At 44.3% G+C, this 12,041-nt stretch overlaps 1 protein-coding gene and 1 non-coding gene across 6 annotated transcripts in view; both read right to left on the reverse strand.

Annotated features, from left to right (window-relative positions):
- The window catches only part of PALM2AKAP2 (PALM2 and AKAP2 fusion), a 331,425-nt gene that overhangs the window by 235,324 nt on the left and 84,060 nt on the right, over positions 1–12,041 (reverse strand). The window lies entirely within an intron of this gene.
- Positions 9,697–9,803, reverse strand: LOC121496316. Its single transcript, XR_005989149.1, has one exon. It is a non-coding gene; the product is annotated as a U6 spliceosomal RNA (small nuclear RNA).

The raw sequence follows: 12,041 nt of genomic DNA on the forward strand, positions 1-12,041 counted from the left end.
TTGCTATTAAAGTTTTCAAACATTTTACCGGCAATTTCTGTCCTTATCTTGTCGTAGACTGGTAATAAACAGGTGTCTGACAAGTAGCAGCCCATGGCCCATACTTTGAACACCACTGGGGTTAGCCCTCTTCCTCTAACAAGGCAAGTCTTCTAAAGATCTGAGCAGGGCATCATTCGGAAAACCTAAATGATTTTTTTCTTTTTAGAGATTTACCTATTTAGTTGAGAGAGAGAGAGAGAGAGAGTGTGTGTGTGTGTGTGTGTGTGTGCATGAGTGGGAGAGGCAGAGGGAGAGGATCTCAAGCAGATTCTTCACTGAGTGCAGAGCCCCATGTGGGGCTTGATCTCAAAACCATGATGAGATCCTGGCCTGAGCAGAAACCAAGAGTTGGACATTTAACCAACTACACCACACAGGTGCCCTGATTTTTTTTAAAAAAATAAACAAATAGAAAGCACAAGGTATCTTTTCTTTCTTTTTTCTTTTAAGTAACCTGCTGAGATAACAACTCCTGTCCCTCACCCTTTCAACGAGGTCTGCCCCCCAGCTGTTCTGGATCCTTCTCAAATCCATCTATCATATTGTCCTACTTCTCCTGCCCTTGGAGTTGTTCTTCATCATCCTCCACTGCACCTGAGCCAGCCCGGAATTCCTGCTGAGGGCCTCAGGGTAACAGACAGGAACTGATCACAGAGTAGGAGGGAACCCAAGAGGCAAGGGGCGGACAGCTGCCCTGGGGACAGAAGCTGCTTCTCACGCTTGTAAGGCTGCAGCCACTCCACTTTCAGGGCTGTGCTCCCCGCCCCCCTTCCCTCCACTGCCCTGGACCCATCAGTGGTGAGGGCTGGTGCTTCCAAGTCACCGCTGGACTCATATGGGTGGTGGCAGCTGACCTCTGAAACAGCGTGCTAAGTTTAGGGGTGGGGCATCCCTCTCAGCTATTTCTGAAAGTGGAGGTGGGGGGGTCTGGTAAAATCAAACAATTGGGATCATTTACATATGATACACTGTCACATGACTATTTTTTTTAAGATTTTACTTTTTTTATTCAAAAAAAGGCAGAGATACAGGGAGAAGCAGGCTCCCTTTAGGGAGCTCAAAGCAGGACTCGATCCCTGGACTCTGGAATCACCACCTGAGCCAAAGGCAGACACTCAACCACTGAGCCATCCAGGCACTCCACCCTTCATTTTTATAATAAAATCTAGAATCTATTGGGTACCAAGTCCTAGATCCTTCTAAGCATTCTGCATATATTAATTTAACCACCACCACTACTCAAGAAAGTTCATCTCGGGCAGCTCAGCAGTTTGGCACCGCCTTCAGCCCAGGGCCTGATCCTGGGGACCTTCTCCCTCTGCCTGTGTCTCTGCCTCTCTCTCTCTCTCTCTTGCTGTGTATGTATGTGTGTGTGTCTCATGAATAAATAAATGAAAAGTCTTAAAAAAAAAAAAGAAAGTTCACCTCATTATTATCTTGTTTTTGTAGAAGAGGAAACTGAAATAGAGAGAAGCTAGAGGAACTTGCCTAAGATTTCACAGGTGGCAAGTGGAGTCCCTGGACTTGAACCCAGCAAGTGTAATGCTGATACTGTCTCTACATGCAAATATTGGTTTTGAATCTCATGACAATCTTATGGATGATCTAAGGCTGATACAGATCATTTAACTTGAAAAATACTTATTGAGCAACCCACTAGGCATTGTGCAGTATTCTAGGCATTTGGGATACATGCAGAGGATGTAGTGTGTTGAACGGCGGCCCCCAGAGGTTATGTCTATCCACCCTAACCCCTGGGACCTATGAATATGACCTTATTTGAAAACAAAAGGGTCACTGTGTATGCAATTAATTGAAAGATTTTTGAGATGAGCTCATCTGATATAATCTGGATGGATCCTAATTCCAATGACAAGTGTCCTTATAAGAGACGGAAGAGGAGAAAACATAGGGAGAAGCAAAGATTGTATGAAGCAGAGGCAGGGACCGGAGGGAGGCAGCCACAAGCCAGGGCTCACCGAGAGCCTCCAGAAGCTGGAAGAGGCAAGAAAGGATCCTCCCCTAGAACTTTTGGACAGAGAACAGTCCTGCAAACACCTTGATTTTGGACTTCTGGCCTTTAGAACTACGAGCAAATAAGTTTCTGTTGTCTTAAGCCACTGAGTTTGTGGTAACTTGTTATAGCAGCCTCAGAAAACTAATATAAGGGTAACCAATTAAGTCCTTGTTCTCATAGAATTTACATCCTAGCTAAGAACGAATGGAATGGAATGGAATGGAATGGAATGGAATGGAATGGAATGGAATGGAAAAGCACTTATCTAACAGCTGAAAAGCATCTCTTCTCAAACCTTCTCGGGAAGTCTTACCTGCACTTCCTATTCTGAGTGTGAGCTACCCCTCCCCTTATATACTCCTCTAGAACTTCCATGACTAGACCTTTCCCACCATTATACGATTGATTGATGGTTCCCATGTATAATTCTGTGTTCCCCAGCTACCTATAAAAAGTTTCATGTCCATCTCGTCCAGACTTACCCGAGATCATGTAAGAATAGGGGAGACTGGAAATATCATGATGACCAACAAGAAGGAGGTATATGGAGGTCAAAAAGAGGCAGGGCCACTGCACATGTTTGTACAGCTTGTTTCTGCCCAAGGAGGGAGTTGAGAAGCAAAGCAGGCTGGAATCCACCCAGTGGTCTTTCCAAGTGGTGGCCCATGAAATGTTGCCATTTGCAACAATGTGGATGGAACTAGTGGGTATTATGCTAAGTGAAATAAGTCAGCCAGGGAGAGACAAATGCCATATGATTTCACTCTTATGTGGAATTTAAGAAATAAAACAGATGAACAAAGGGGAAGCAAGGAAAAATAAAATAAGATGAAAATAGAGAGAGGGGCCAATCATAAGAGATGCTGAACTCTAGAAACAAACTGAGGGTTGCTGGAGGGGAGGTGGGGGGCAGGGATAATTGGGTGATGGGCACTTGATGTAACGAGCACTGGGTGTGATATGCAAATGATAAATCACTAAATTCTACCCCTGAAACTAATAATACGCTATATGTTAACTAAATTGAATTTAAATAAAAAACATTAAAAAAGAAAGTATTCTAGCTTCATGAAAGATGTTAGTTGAATGATGCTCTCTTTAAAAAAATAAAAGCAGAAAATAGGGTAATTTCCCTCTCCTTGCGTCTGAGCTGACTTTGGTGGCTCAGGTGAAACCAATAAGATACAACAGAGGCGATGCTATGAGACTTCCGAGGGGCCAAGACAGAAGTCTTGCAGCTTCCAGCTGGGTCCCTTGCGATGCTTGTGCTCCAGACACTCTCCCTTGGGGTGCCCCCTGTCAGAATCCAGCTGCTGTGTACCGAGGAGGCCAAGCCTGTGGAGGGGCCCTGGACATTAGTCCCAGACGTTGAGTCACTCTAGCTCAGGCCCTGGACATGCAAGTGAAGAAGTGTCTAGGTGATTTCAGCATGCAGCTCTTCAAGTCCCCCAGCCAGTTGCACCATCCCAGCTGGGGCCCCACACATTGTGGAGCAGAGACAAGTCATCCCTACTGTTCTCTGCTCAAATTCCTTACTTCGAATCCAAGAGGACAAATAAACAAAGAGCAGAAGCAGACCCATAAATACAGAAACCAAACTGACACTTGCCAGAGAGGCACTGGGCGGGGAGATGGGACAAATGGGTGAAGGAGTATAGGAGACACAGGCTTGGATCCAGTATTGGAAAGACTAAGTCACGAAAATAAAAGGCACAGCACAGGGAACATAGTCCATGGTACTGTCATAGGACCGCGTGGTGACAGATGGTAACTACACATGAGGTGAGCAGATCGTAAGGTATAGAGAAGTTGAATCACTATGTTGCACCCCTGAAACCAACGTAACGTGTGTCAACTATATTTCAGTAAAAAAAAAAAAAAAAAGAATCCATGAGCGCAATAAACCTGAATTATTCATTTTGCAAATATAACAGTACATGTGCCCCAGATGGACTAAAAATAGTTTCTCAAAAAAGGGACAGGAATGAGGATGTAGGCAAATCCCTCGTAATAGCTGTGCCCCAACCTATCTCACCTATTACTGTACCCCTTCCCTCTCCCCTGGCCTGACCCTCCCACAGCTGCTGTGTACATCCTGGGTAAGAGAGTCAAAGAATCCTTGATGGCAGAAGTTGCTTTCAGGGTGGGAGAAAGAAGGGGGATGTTTCCTCTAATGTCCTGGCATGAGCTTGCTAGGGAACTGGAATCCTAGAACGGGAGTGGGTCTGTGCACTTGTCTCCCATCTGCTGCAGTGGGAGCTCCAGCTTGGAGGTGAGGGAAGGAGAAACTAGCATGGCTGGCGGGGGCAGGACTTGCTGTGACAAGTCTCCAGTGGCTGTAGGTCCCTCCAAACTCTTCTCTGGGGCCTCAGCAGTGAAAAGAGGGGGAAACATGATAGAGGCATGCTTAGGAGATTGACTTGCTCCAGGCCCCTGGCGATGCAGTGTCAAACCAGCCTGCCCACATATGCCTGCTTCCTGCCCGGGTCAGAGCCTGCCTGCCTTCCCATGGCCACCAGACCACAGCCACCAGACTCCACTGCAGGACTCTGTGTTGTAAGATCATAGACTGTCCTCGCTGAAAAGGATCCAAAAGACCATCCACTGCCTTCACAATGCACAACAGTGAAAACCGTGGAGAAAAATATCAACAAGGACACTTGATGCCTTTGTTCCACCAAGAAATATAGAGCAGTTACAAGTGACCATCTTACCAGCAAGAGGGCAGAAAAATGCTATTTTCAGAGGGGATACTTTTGGTAGAGGGGAGACCTGAGGCAGGGCATTCGTAGGCCAAAAAGCCTGGGGCCGGTTGCCAAGAAAGTTGACTTTGCACAATTTCTTCAATTACAGCAACTCTTCTAGGGGCTGGAAAATGCAAGCATTTCCCAAATGTGGCTCCTATGTGATCTCAGTGTATGAGGAAAAGTCTCCCATTATTTTTGTAATTATGGATACTTTAAACACGGTTTACCTGACCAATAATGAGGCGATTACAATGGAGCCCACAAAACCCAAATAAGGCAAGATGGCTTGGGATCTCACAGTAGGCTCTTGGAAGTAGGCGCTCCCACCACTGCCACTAAGACACACGCGGGCGATGGGGACGTGCTGAATGCACCAGGAGAGTGTGTCCTCCCTGACCTGTCCCAGCTTCCAGAGCTGACCACAGATCATAAGCGTTCAGATTTCAGAGTCTGTGAAGAGGGACTTTTCTATATGGTCCCAGAGAGCAAGGACCAGAGAACCCATGGAAATTGCAGGCAACATAACTTTCACCCCAAAGGAGGATCCTTTGTAATAGGGGAAGTTGTTCCCATGTGGACGTGGGTGTCACTTTCAGCCCCAGGGAGAGACTATGTATTGATTCCCACTCACTGGGTTCATTGCAAATTCAAGTGTCAGACAGCAGTGGATCCAGATTACACCTCAGTTAGGTACACTCTAAGATTCTATGGTTTTACGAGCTGTCATAAAAATCACTGCCTTTGCAAAATCAGTGCAGCATTGGATGCGAAAAGAAATATTTTTTTAAAAAAAGCAATCATGTCTTTTTAACTCAGAACTGACTTCCACGGTTCAGTGCTTGAGAGAAGCCTTACACGGCAAGCACTTGAAACACTTATGTCATTCTGCACTGAAAATCATTAATGTCCTCTTCATAAATCTTTTCCCCCAGTTTTATCGAGAAATTATTGACATATGTCACCGTATGGGCTTCAAGTGTACAGCAGGATGGTTTTGATTTACATATATTGTGAAATGATCACTATAATAGGTTCAGCTAACATCCGCCTTCTCATACAATAAAAAGAAAAGACAGAAGAAAAAAGGAAAAATACTTCTCCTCGTGATGAGAACTCTCAGGATCTCTGCTAACAACTTCCCTATATATCCTACGGCAGGATGCTACAGGCATCGTGCTGTGCACTATGTGTAGTCATTTAGTTAATAGCTATTTAGTTACAATCGCAAATTTTGCCTTTTGGCCACCTTCCACTGTCCCCTTCCTCCTCACCCTCCACCTCTGGTAACCACAAGCCCAATCTCTTTTCCGATGAGTTTTTTGTTTCATCTGTTTACCTGGGCTTTTGTTTTACCTGTTTTTTTTGTTTGGTTGGTTGTTTCTTTAAGATTCCACATATAAGTGAGAGCATACAGTATTTGTCTTTCTCTGACTTATTTCACTTAGCATAATGTCCTCACAAGGTCTATCTATGTTGTCCCCAGTGGTAAGATTTCTTCATTTTTTATGGCTGAAGAACATTCCATCATGGAATAATATTCCATGTATGTATATCACATCTTCTTTATCCATTCATCCACTGATGGACGCTTAGGTTATTTCCATGTCTTGGCTAGTATAAGTAGTGCTGCTATTTATAACACAGGGATGCAGATATCTTTTTTTAAGAAGGGGGGAGAGAGAGAGTGCGTGTGTGCACGTGCATATGTGCATAAAGTGGGGGGGATAGGAGCAGAGGGAGAGGAAGAGAATCTTAAGTAGCCTGCACGCCCAGCATGGAGCCCAACTTGGGGCTCAATCTCACAGCCCCAAGATCATGACTTGAGCCAAAATCAAGAGTCGGACACTTAATCGACTGAGCCACCCAGCACCCTGGTGCAGATACCTTTTGAGTTAATGTTTTCATTTCCTTTGGATATATTCCCAGAAGTGGAATTACGGATCATTTGGTTCTATTTTTAATTTTCTAAGGAACCTCCGTACCACTTTCTATCGATTTACAATCCTACCAATAGTGCTCATACGTTCCCTTTTCCCCATATCTATGCTGGCATGTCTCTCTTGTCTTTTTGCCACATAAGTCTTTTTAGGGTTCTGTGTTCTTTTTTAATTAAGATTTATTTATTTATTCATGAGAGACACAGAGAGAGGCAGAGATACAGGCAGAGGGAGAAGCAGCCTCCACAACAGGGAGCCTGATGTGGGACTTGATCCCAGGACTCCAGGATCATGCCCCGGGCTGAAGACAGGCACTAAACTGCTGAGCCACCCAGGGATCCCAGGGCTCAGTGTTCTGAAGCTACTTGATGGAGTGATTTTATCTCAGTACCAACACCTGTAATTCCAGGCTTTAGCATAGTGGTTGTCAGCTGGAGGACATTTAGCAATGCTTGGAGAGATTTTTAATTGTCATGTTGGGGGTGGAAGGGTGCTGCTAGCATCTCCCGGTAGAGGCCAGGGATTCTGCTCATACGTGGGACAGCCCAAATGTCAATAGCGCTGCTATTGAGAAACCCTGTTCCAGAAGGACGGAGGAGGGAAGAACCACAGAAGCACTACTCTTACTTACTGACAACCTACTGTACTTGGCAGTTCACAAAAGCACATGATCTGTACACACGACGACAACTCTTCCAGATGGGCATTGCTACTGCCAGGGAAAAGGTGTCAAGGGCAGACAGTTACATCAAGTCTAAGATCAAACAACTTGCAAATACAAGTCAGACTCTAAGGTCCAGGTTCCTGACCTGACTTTAGGCTCCTGCTGGGAGCCTTCTACATAACTACACACTGTTTGGAGCAGAGACTCAGGCTATTTAGAGCCGAGAGAGTGCACGCAGGAGCAAAGGGCTTCAGAAAGAGACAATGAGGGAAAATATCAGTGAAGGTGACAAAACATGTAACTCTGGGAAATGAACAAGGGGTAGTGGAAGGGGAGGTGGGCAGGGGATTGGGGTGACTGGGTGATGGGCACTGAGGGGGGCACTTGGCAGGATGAGCACTGGGTGCTATATGTTGGCAAATTGAACTCCAATAAAAAAAATAAAAAGAAAATTAAAAAAAAAAAAAGAAAGAAAAAGAAAGAGACAAAGGAACCACCGCTAAAATGGAGCCTGTACTTCTGGAGAGAACCTGAAGGGGTGGCCCCCCGAACCACATGACCACTCTCCATGGATCCCAGCCCAACCGCTCTGGGGTCCCGGCACGTTGGCTACCTGCTTCCTGAGGAGACTCTGGGGTCTGAGGAGGAAGGAGCATCTGCCTATATCAGGAGGTGAACTCATTTACTGTGATTTTACTGAATCTCACCTGTCTCAAAAACTTTGAACTTAACTTTTGTTCAGATTTTTGAGAAAGTGCTTTGGAGTTAAACAGATCCCAGCTTAAATACTCGTTTTTCACTCTTGTTGTTGTTTTTAAAGTAAGCTGTATACCAATGTGGGGCTTGAACTCATGACCCTTAGATCAAGAGTCACATGCTCTATCTACCGACTGAGCCAGCCAGGTGTCCCTCACTTTTCGACTTACTAATGGGGTCGTTTGGGGCAACAAGTTACTTTATCTTCTAAGCCTCAGTTCTCCCACCTGTGTTATGGGCATCATCGTCATCACCACTACTTCATGGGAGTATTATGAGGATAAAAACAAGAAAATCAATGAATTAAGTGGAGGCCAAAAAGCTAGGGACTCCCAGAAGAGAGTAAGAGACCAATGAGTATTAGATGAATGGTGATGCCACTATATCACTACGTTTTTTTGTTTTGTTTTGTTTTTTGTTTATTTTATTTTATTTTTTTATTCATGAGAGAGAAGCAGAGATACAGACATAGGGAGAAGCAGGCTCTATGCAGGGAGCCTGATGCGGGACTTGATCCCAGGACCCCAGGATCACGCCCTGGGCCAAAGGTAGGTGCTAAACCGCTGAGCCACCCAGGGATCCCACTACATGGTTTATAGTATAACGTAGTTTCGTTATGGTGAAACAAAGAATGGGAAGGAGGACAGGGCTGGATTGCCAGATGTGGCTGTGGAGGTGGGAGTGCACAGATGTGGACTACCCATGTGAGTGCTCTGTACCCGGCTGCGGAACAGAGCTTCATGGAGTCAAAAATAGCAATGAATCCCAAGCAAGTGTCCTTTGTGATTCCAATGAACATTTCTGTGGTTGCCTTTTCTAGAACAGTTATTTGTGGACGGCTGTCATCTCGTCGGTTGCCAAAATCCCACCAGATAACACACACATGCTTCTGCCTAATGCCTCCAGTCTTCTGCTTTAAGCCTCTTAAGAATGTGGAAAACTAAGTGAATTCTAGTATCCATCAGAGGCCAACAGAAGCGCTCCAAGAATCTTAATTCAGAAGCAGAAATGAGCTGGTCCACTTGCATCTTGAACTTTCTTTTTAAAAAGTTGTAAAGCCCCTCCCTAGGTTGGCAGCTGGCACTTTGATATTTTTTCAATCAATATTTTATGGGACATATTTTAGCGCTGACAGCTGATCAGATGAATTAGTCATTGCCGGGATGAGTCAGTGATTCACACATGGGGCTTTGGTCTCCTGAGAACTTCACCTCTTTCCCTAGTTCTGGCCTGTCTCTAAAAGCAGGAGCATTTCTCTGCACAGGTACATTTGCTCAGAAAAGGCATCTCTAGTCAACCTCCTAAATTAGAGACTCTCAGAATACCAGACCCGGAAGATCAAGACTCTGAAAAGATGAGGAAACTGAGACCAGAGAGAGTGAGAGCCTTGCTCAGAGTCACACAGCAAGATAACAGCAGAGCTAGATAATCTACTACTCCCTGAAGTTTCTCAACTTCACTGGGGTAATTCCAAGGGGGGGCGGGGGAGCAAATTTCTTCCCTATTTCTCACTAAGCAAAGAAAGCTAAGGACTCTATATTTCAGAGCATCATGAATTTGTGTGTCATCCTTGCACAGGGGCCATGCTAATCTTCTCTGTATCATTCCACTTCTAGCATATGTGCTGCCGGAGCGAGCACTAGAGTGCTGTTTCCAACATGTGAATAAAATCTGATGAAATTAGAGAATTATTAAGTGGGAAAATCAGAGGGCAAGCAGCAAGACTTGTTGACTGGAGCAGATGTGAAACACACAAGGCTAGGGTGGGCCTTATTGCCAGAAGTCTCCAAGAGCATAAATGCAAGGCCCACATGTGGTCCCTGCGACCCACTGCACACAGTGACAACATTGACAGCGGTTGACAATGGGCCCAAGCCAGAGAAAAAATCCTTTGAGCTTTCTCAGTACGGCACTCCAGTAGGAAATAAACAGAAAGAAGCTGCGACATTTGAAATTTTTTTTTTTAAAAGAAGGAATTCTTTGTACAGATTTTGCTTTCAACAATTCTGACCATATTTAGCCCCTTTTACTTTTGGTTTCTAGAGAGCCACGAATATAATCAATAGGCTGGGCTCTCCTGACACTGCCCAGGGAAAAGTTGTACAAAAGAACGACCATCTGTTTATCCACTGCAGTGACCAGTCCTTTCCTTCTTTTCTCCCAGATAGAATCACTGCAGGGCTATAGTGCTCTTAATTACTTTCTATTTGTGGGCTATTCTTTTTCCCATTTACAGCAATCTTTTTTGAACCTGACTGTGATTTGCACAGATTATCTGGAGCACTCTTTAAAAAACCATGAATTCCAGGGCTTCTCACCTGGGTCACTGAATCCAAATTTCCTGGAATAAGTCCTGGGAATAATGTATATATATATATATATATATATATATATATATATATATATATATATTTTTAAAGCTTCCCCAGTAAAAAAAATAAAATAAAAATAAAAAAAAATAAAGCTTCCCCAGCGATTGTAATGCCCAGCATTTAATAGTCTAGTTCATTCATTCCTCTCTCCCTTCTTCCTTCCCCTGTCCTCTTCCCTCCCTCCTTATGGGCTGCCCTCAAAATCCGAGCACCACATATAACAGTCTTGGAAGAGAGACAACATTCTTAGTTCCAAACAACCACCAATTTACAAATAACACTTTGGTTAAAAAACAACAACAACAACAACATGTCTGTAAACCTGGAACTTACTGTAGGACTACTGGCACTATTAAAGAATTTTAGACTCAGAAATGGAAAGATGGTTATGTTCTTTCTTTCCGAAGGTATCTAGGGAAAGAAACATGTTTAAGTGCAAAGTCTCATGCTTTATGTGAAGTCTTTATTATATTCAGAATGGCCCAGACACAAAGAATTAAGACATGGCCTAAATCCTACAGACACTGAAGTTCCAAGTTAGGCTGCTAATATCTTTTCTTTTTCCAAATGAAATGACACAGATTTCCCTTAATCTTTCCTTGTATGCATCCTCCCTGCTTTTTGATTTCTATTCTCTACTGTTCCTGCAGGTTTTTCAAGCTACTCTTGGTTCACCAGCAAGGGCTATAATACCTTCAGGGCACAACTGTACTCATATACTTTATGGTTTGAAAACAGTTTGCATTGCTCTCTCTTCTTTTTTATATTTTAGATTTTTTAGAGAGATAGAGCGAAGAGGGAGGGGTGGGACAGAAGGAGAGGGAGAGAGGATCTTAAGCAGGATCCACACTATGTGCAGAGGCCGACACAAGGCTCGATCTCAGGACCCTGTGATCATGACCTGGGCTGAAATCAAGAGTCAGATGCTTCAGCAACTGAGCCACCCGTGTGCCCCATGCGTCTCTCTTTAGGGGAATCTAATTTACTGCACAGGAGTGACTTAGATTAGTGGACCCAAATCTAAAGATCTAAAGATTGATATTCTGCTTCAAACAAAGCAAGTCACCTTTAGAATTCCTTTATTTTGTGGTTCTTCTGCATTTGATCTGTAGCCAATTTCCGGGATTCCTACCACAGGAAGATCAGATTCTGATTTTGATCTCAAAGTCACTCCAGTTTCCTCTCATTCTCTTCTCTCTGTCCTCCTGAAACCGCAACTTGTGTTAGGTCATCTTCCTCCTCATGAATTCGTTTTTCTAGACTTTCTCTATTGCTTGCAGTTTTCAATGGAATAGTCACACTTCTGGAAGTGTGAATTATTAGACCCATTCTTACCCTTCCCTGAATCTGTGCCCTTTGCCACACAATTCCAAGGTTCCCTCAAATAAAGCTTGACTGTCTCCCCGCCTTGGTTTGGGGGGGGGGGGGCTGGCTTGCTGTGGCCAATGCCTTCTGGGCAGTTCTGTCTCTGCTCAGTCTTCTTGCTCCCCTGCCATGGCCATAAAA

Source organism: Vulpes lagopus, chromosome 7 (genome assembly GCF_018345385.1).
Source record: "Vulpes lagopus strain Blue_001 chromosome 7, ASM1834538v1, whole genome shotgun sequence".
NCBI classification, from domain to species: Eukaryota; Metazoa; Chordata; class Mammalia; order Carnivora; family Canidae; genus Vulpes; species Vulpes lagopus.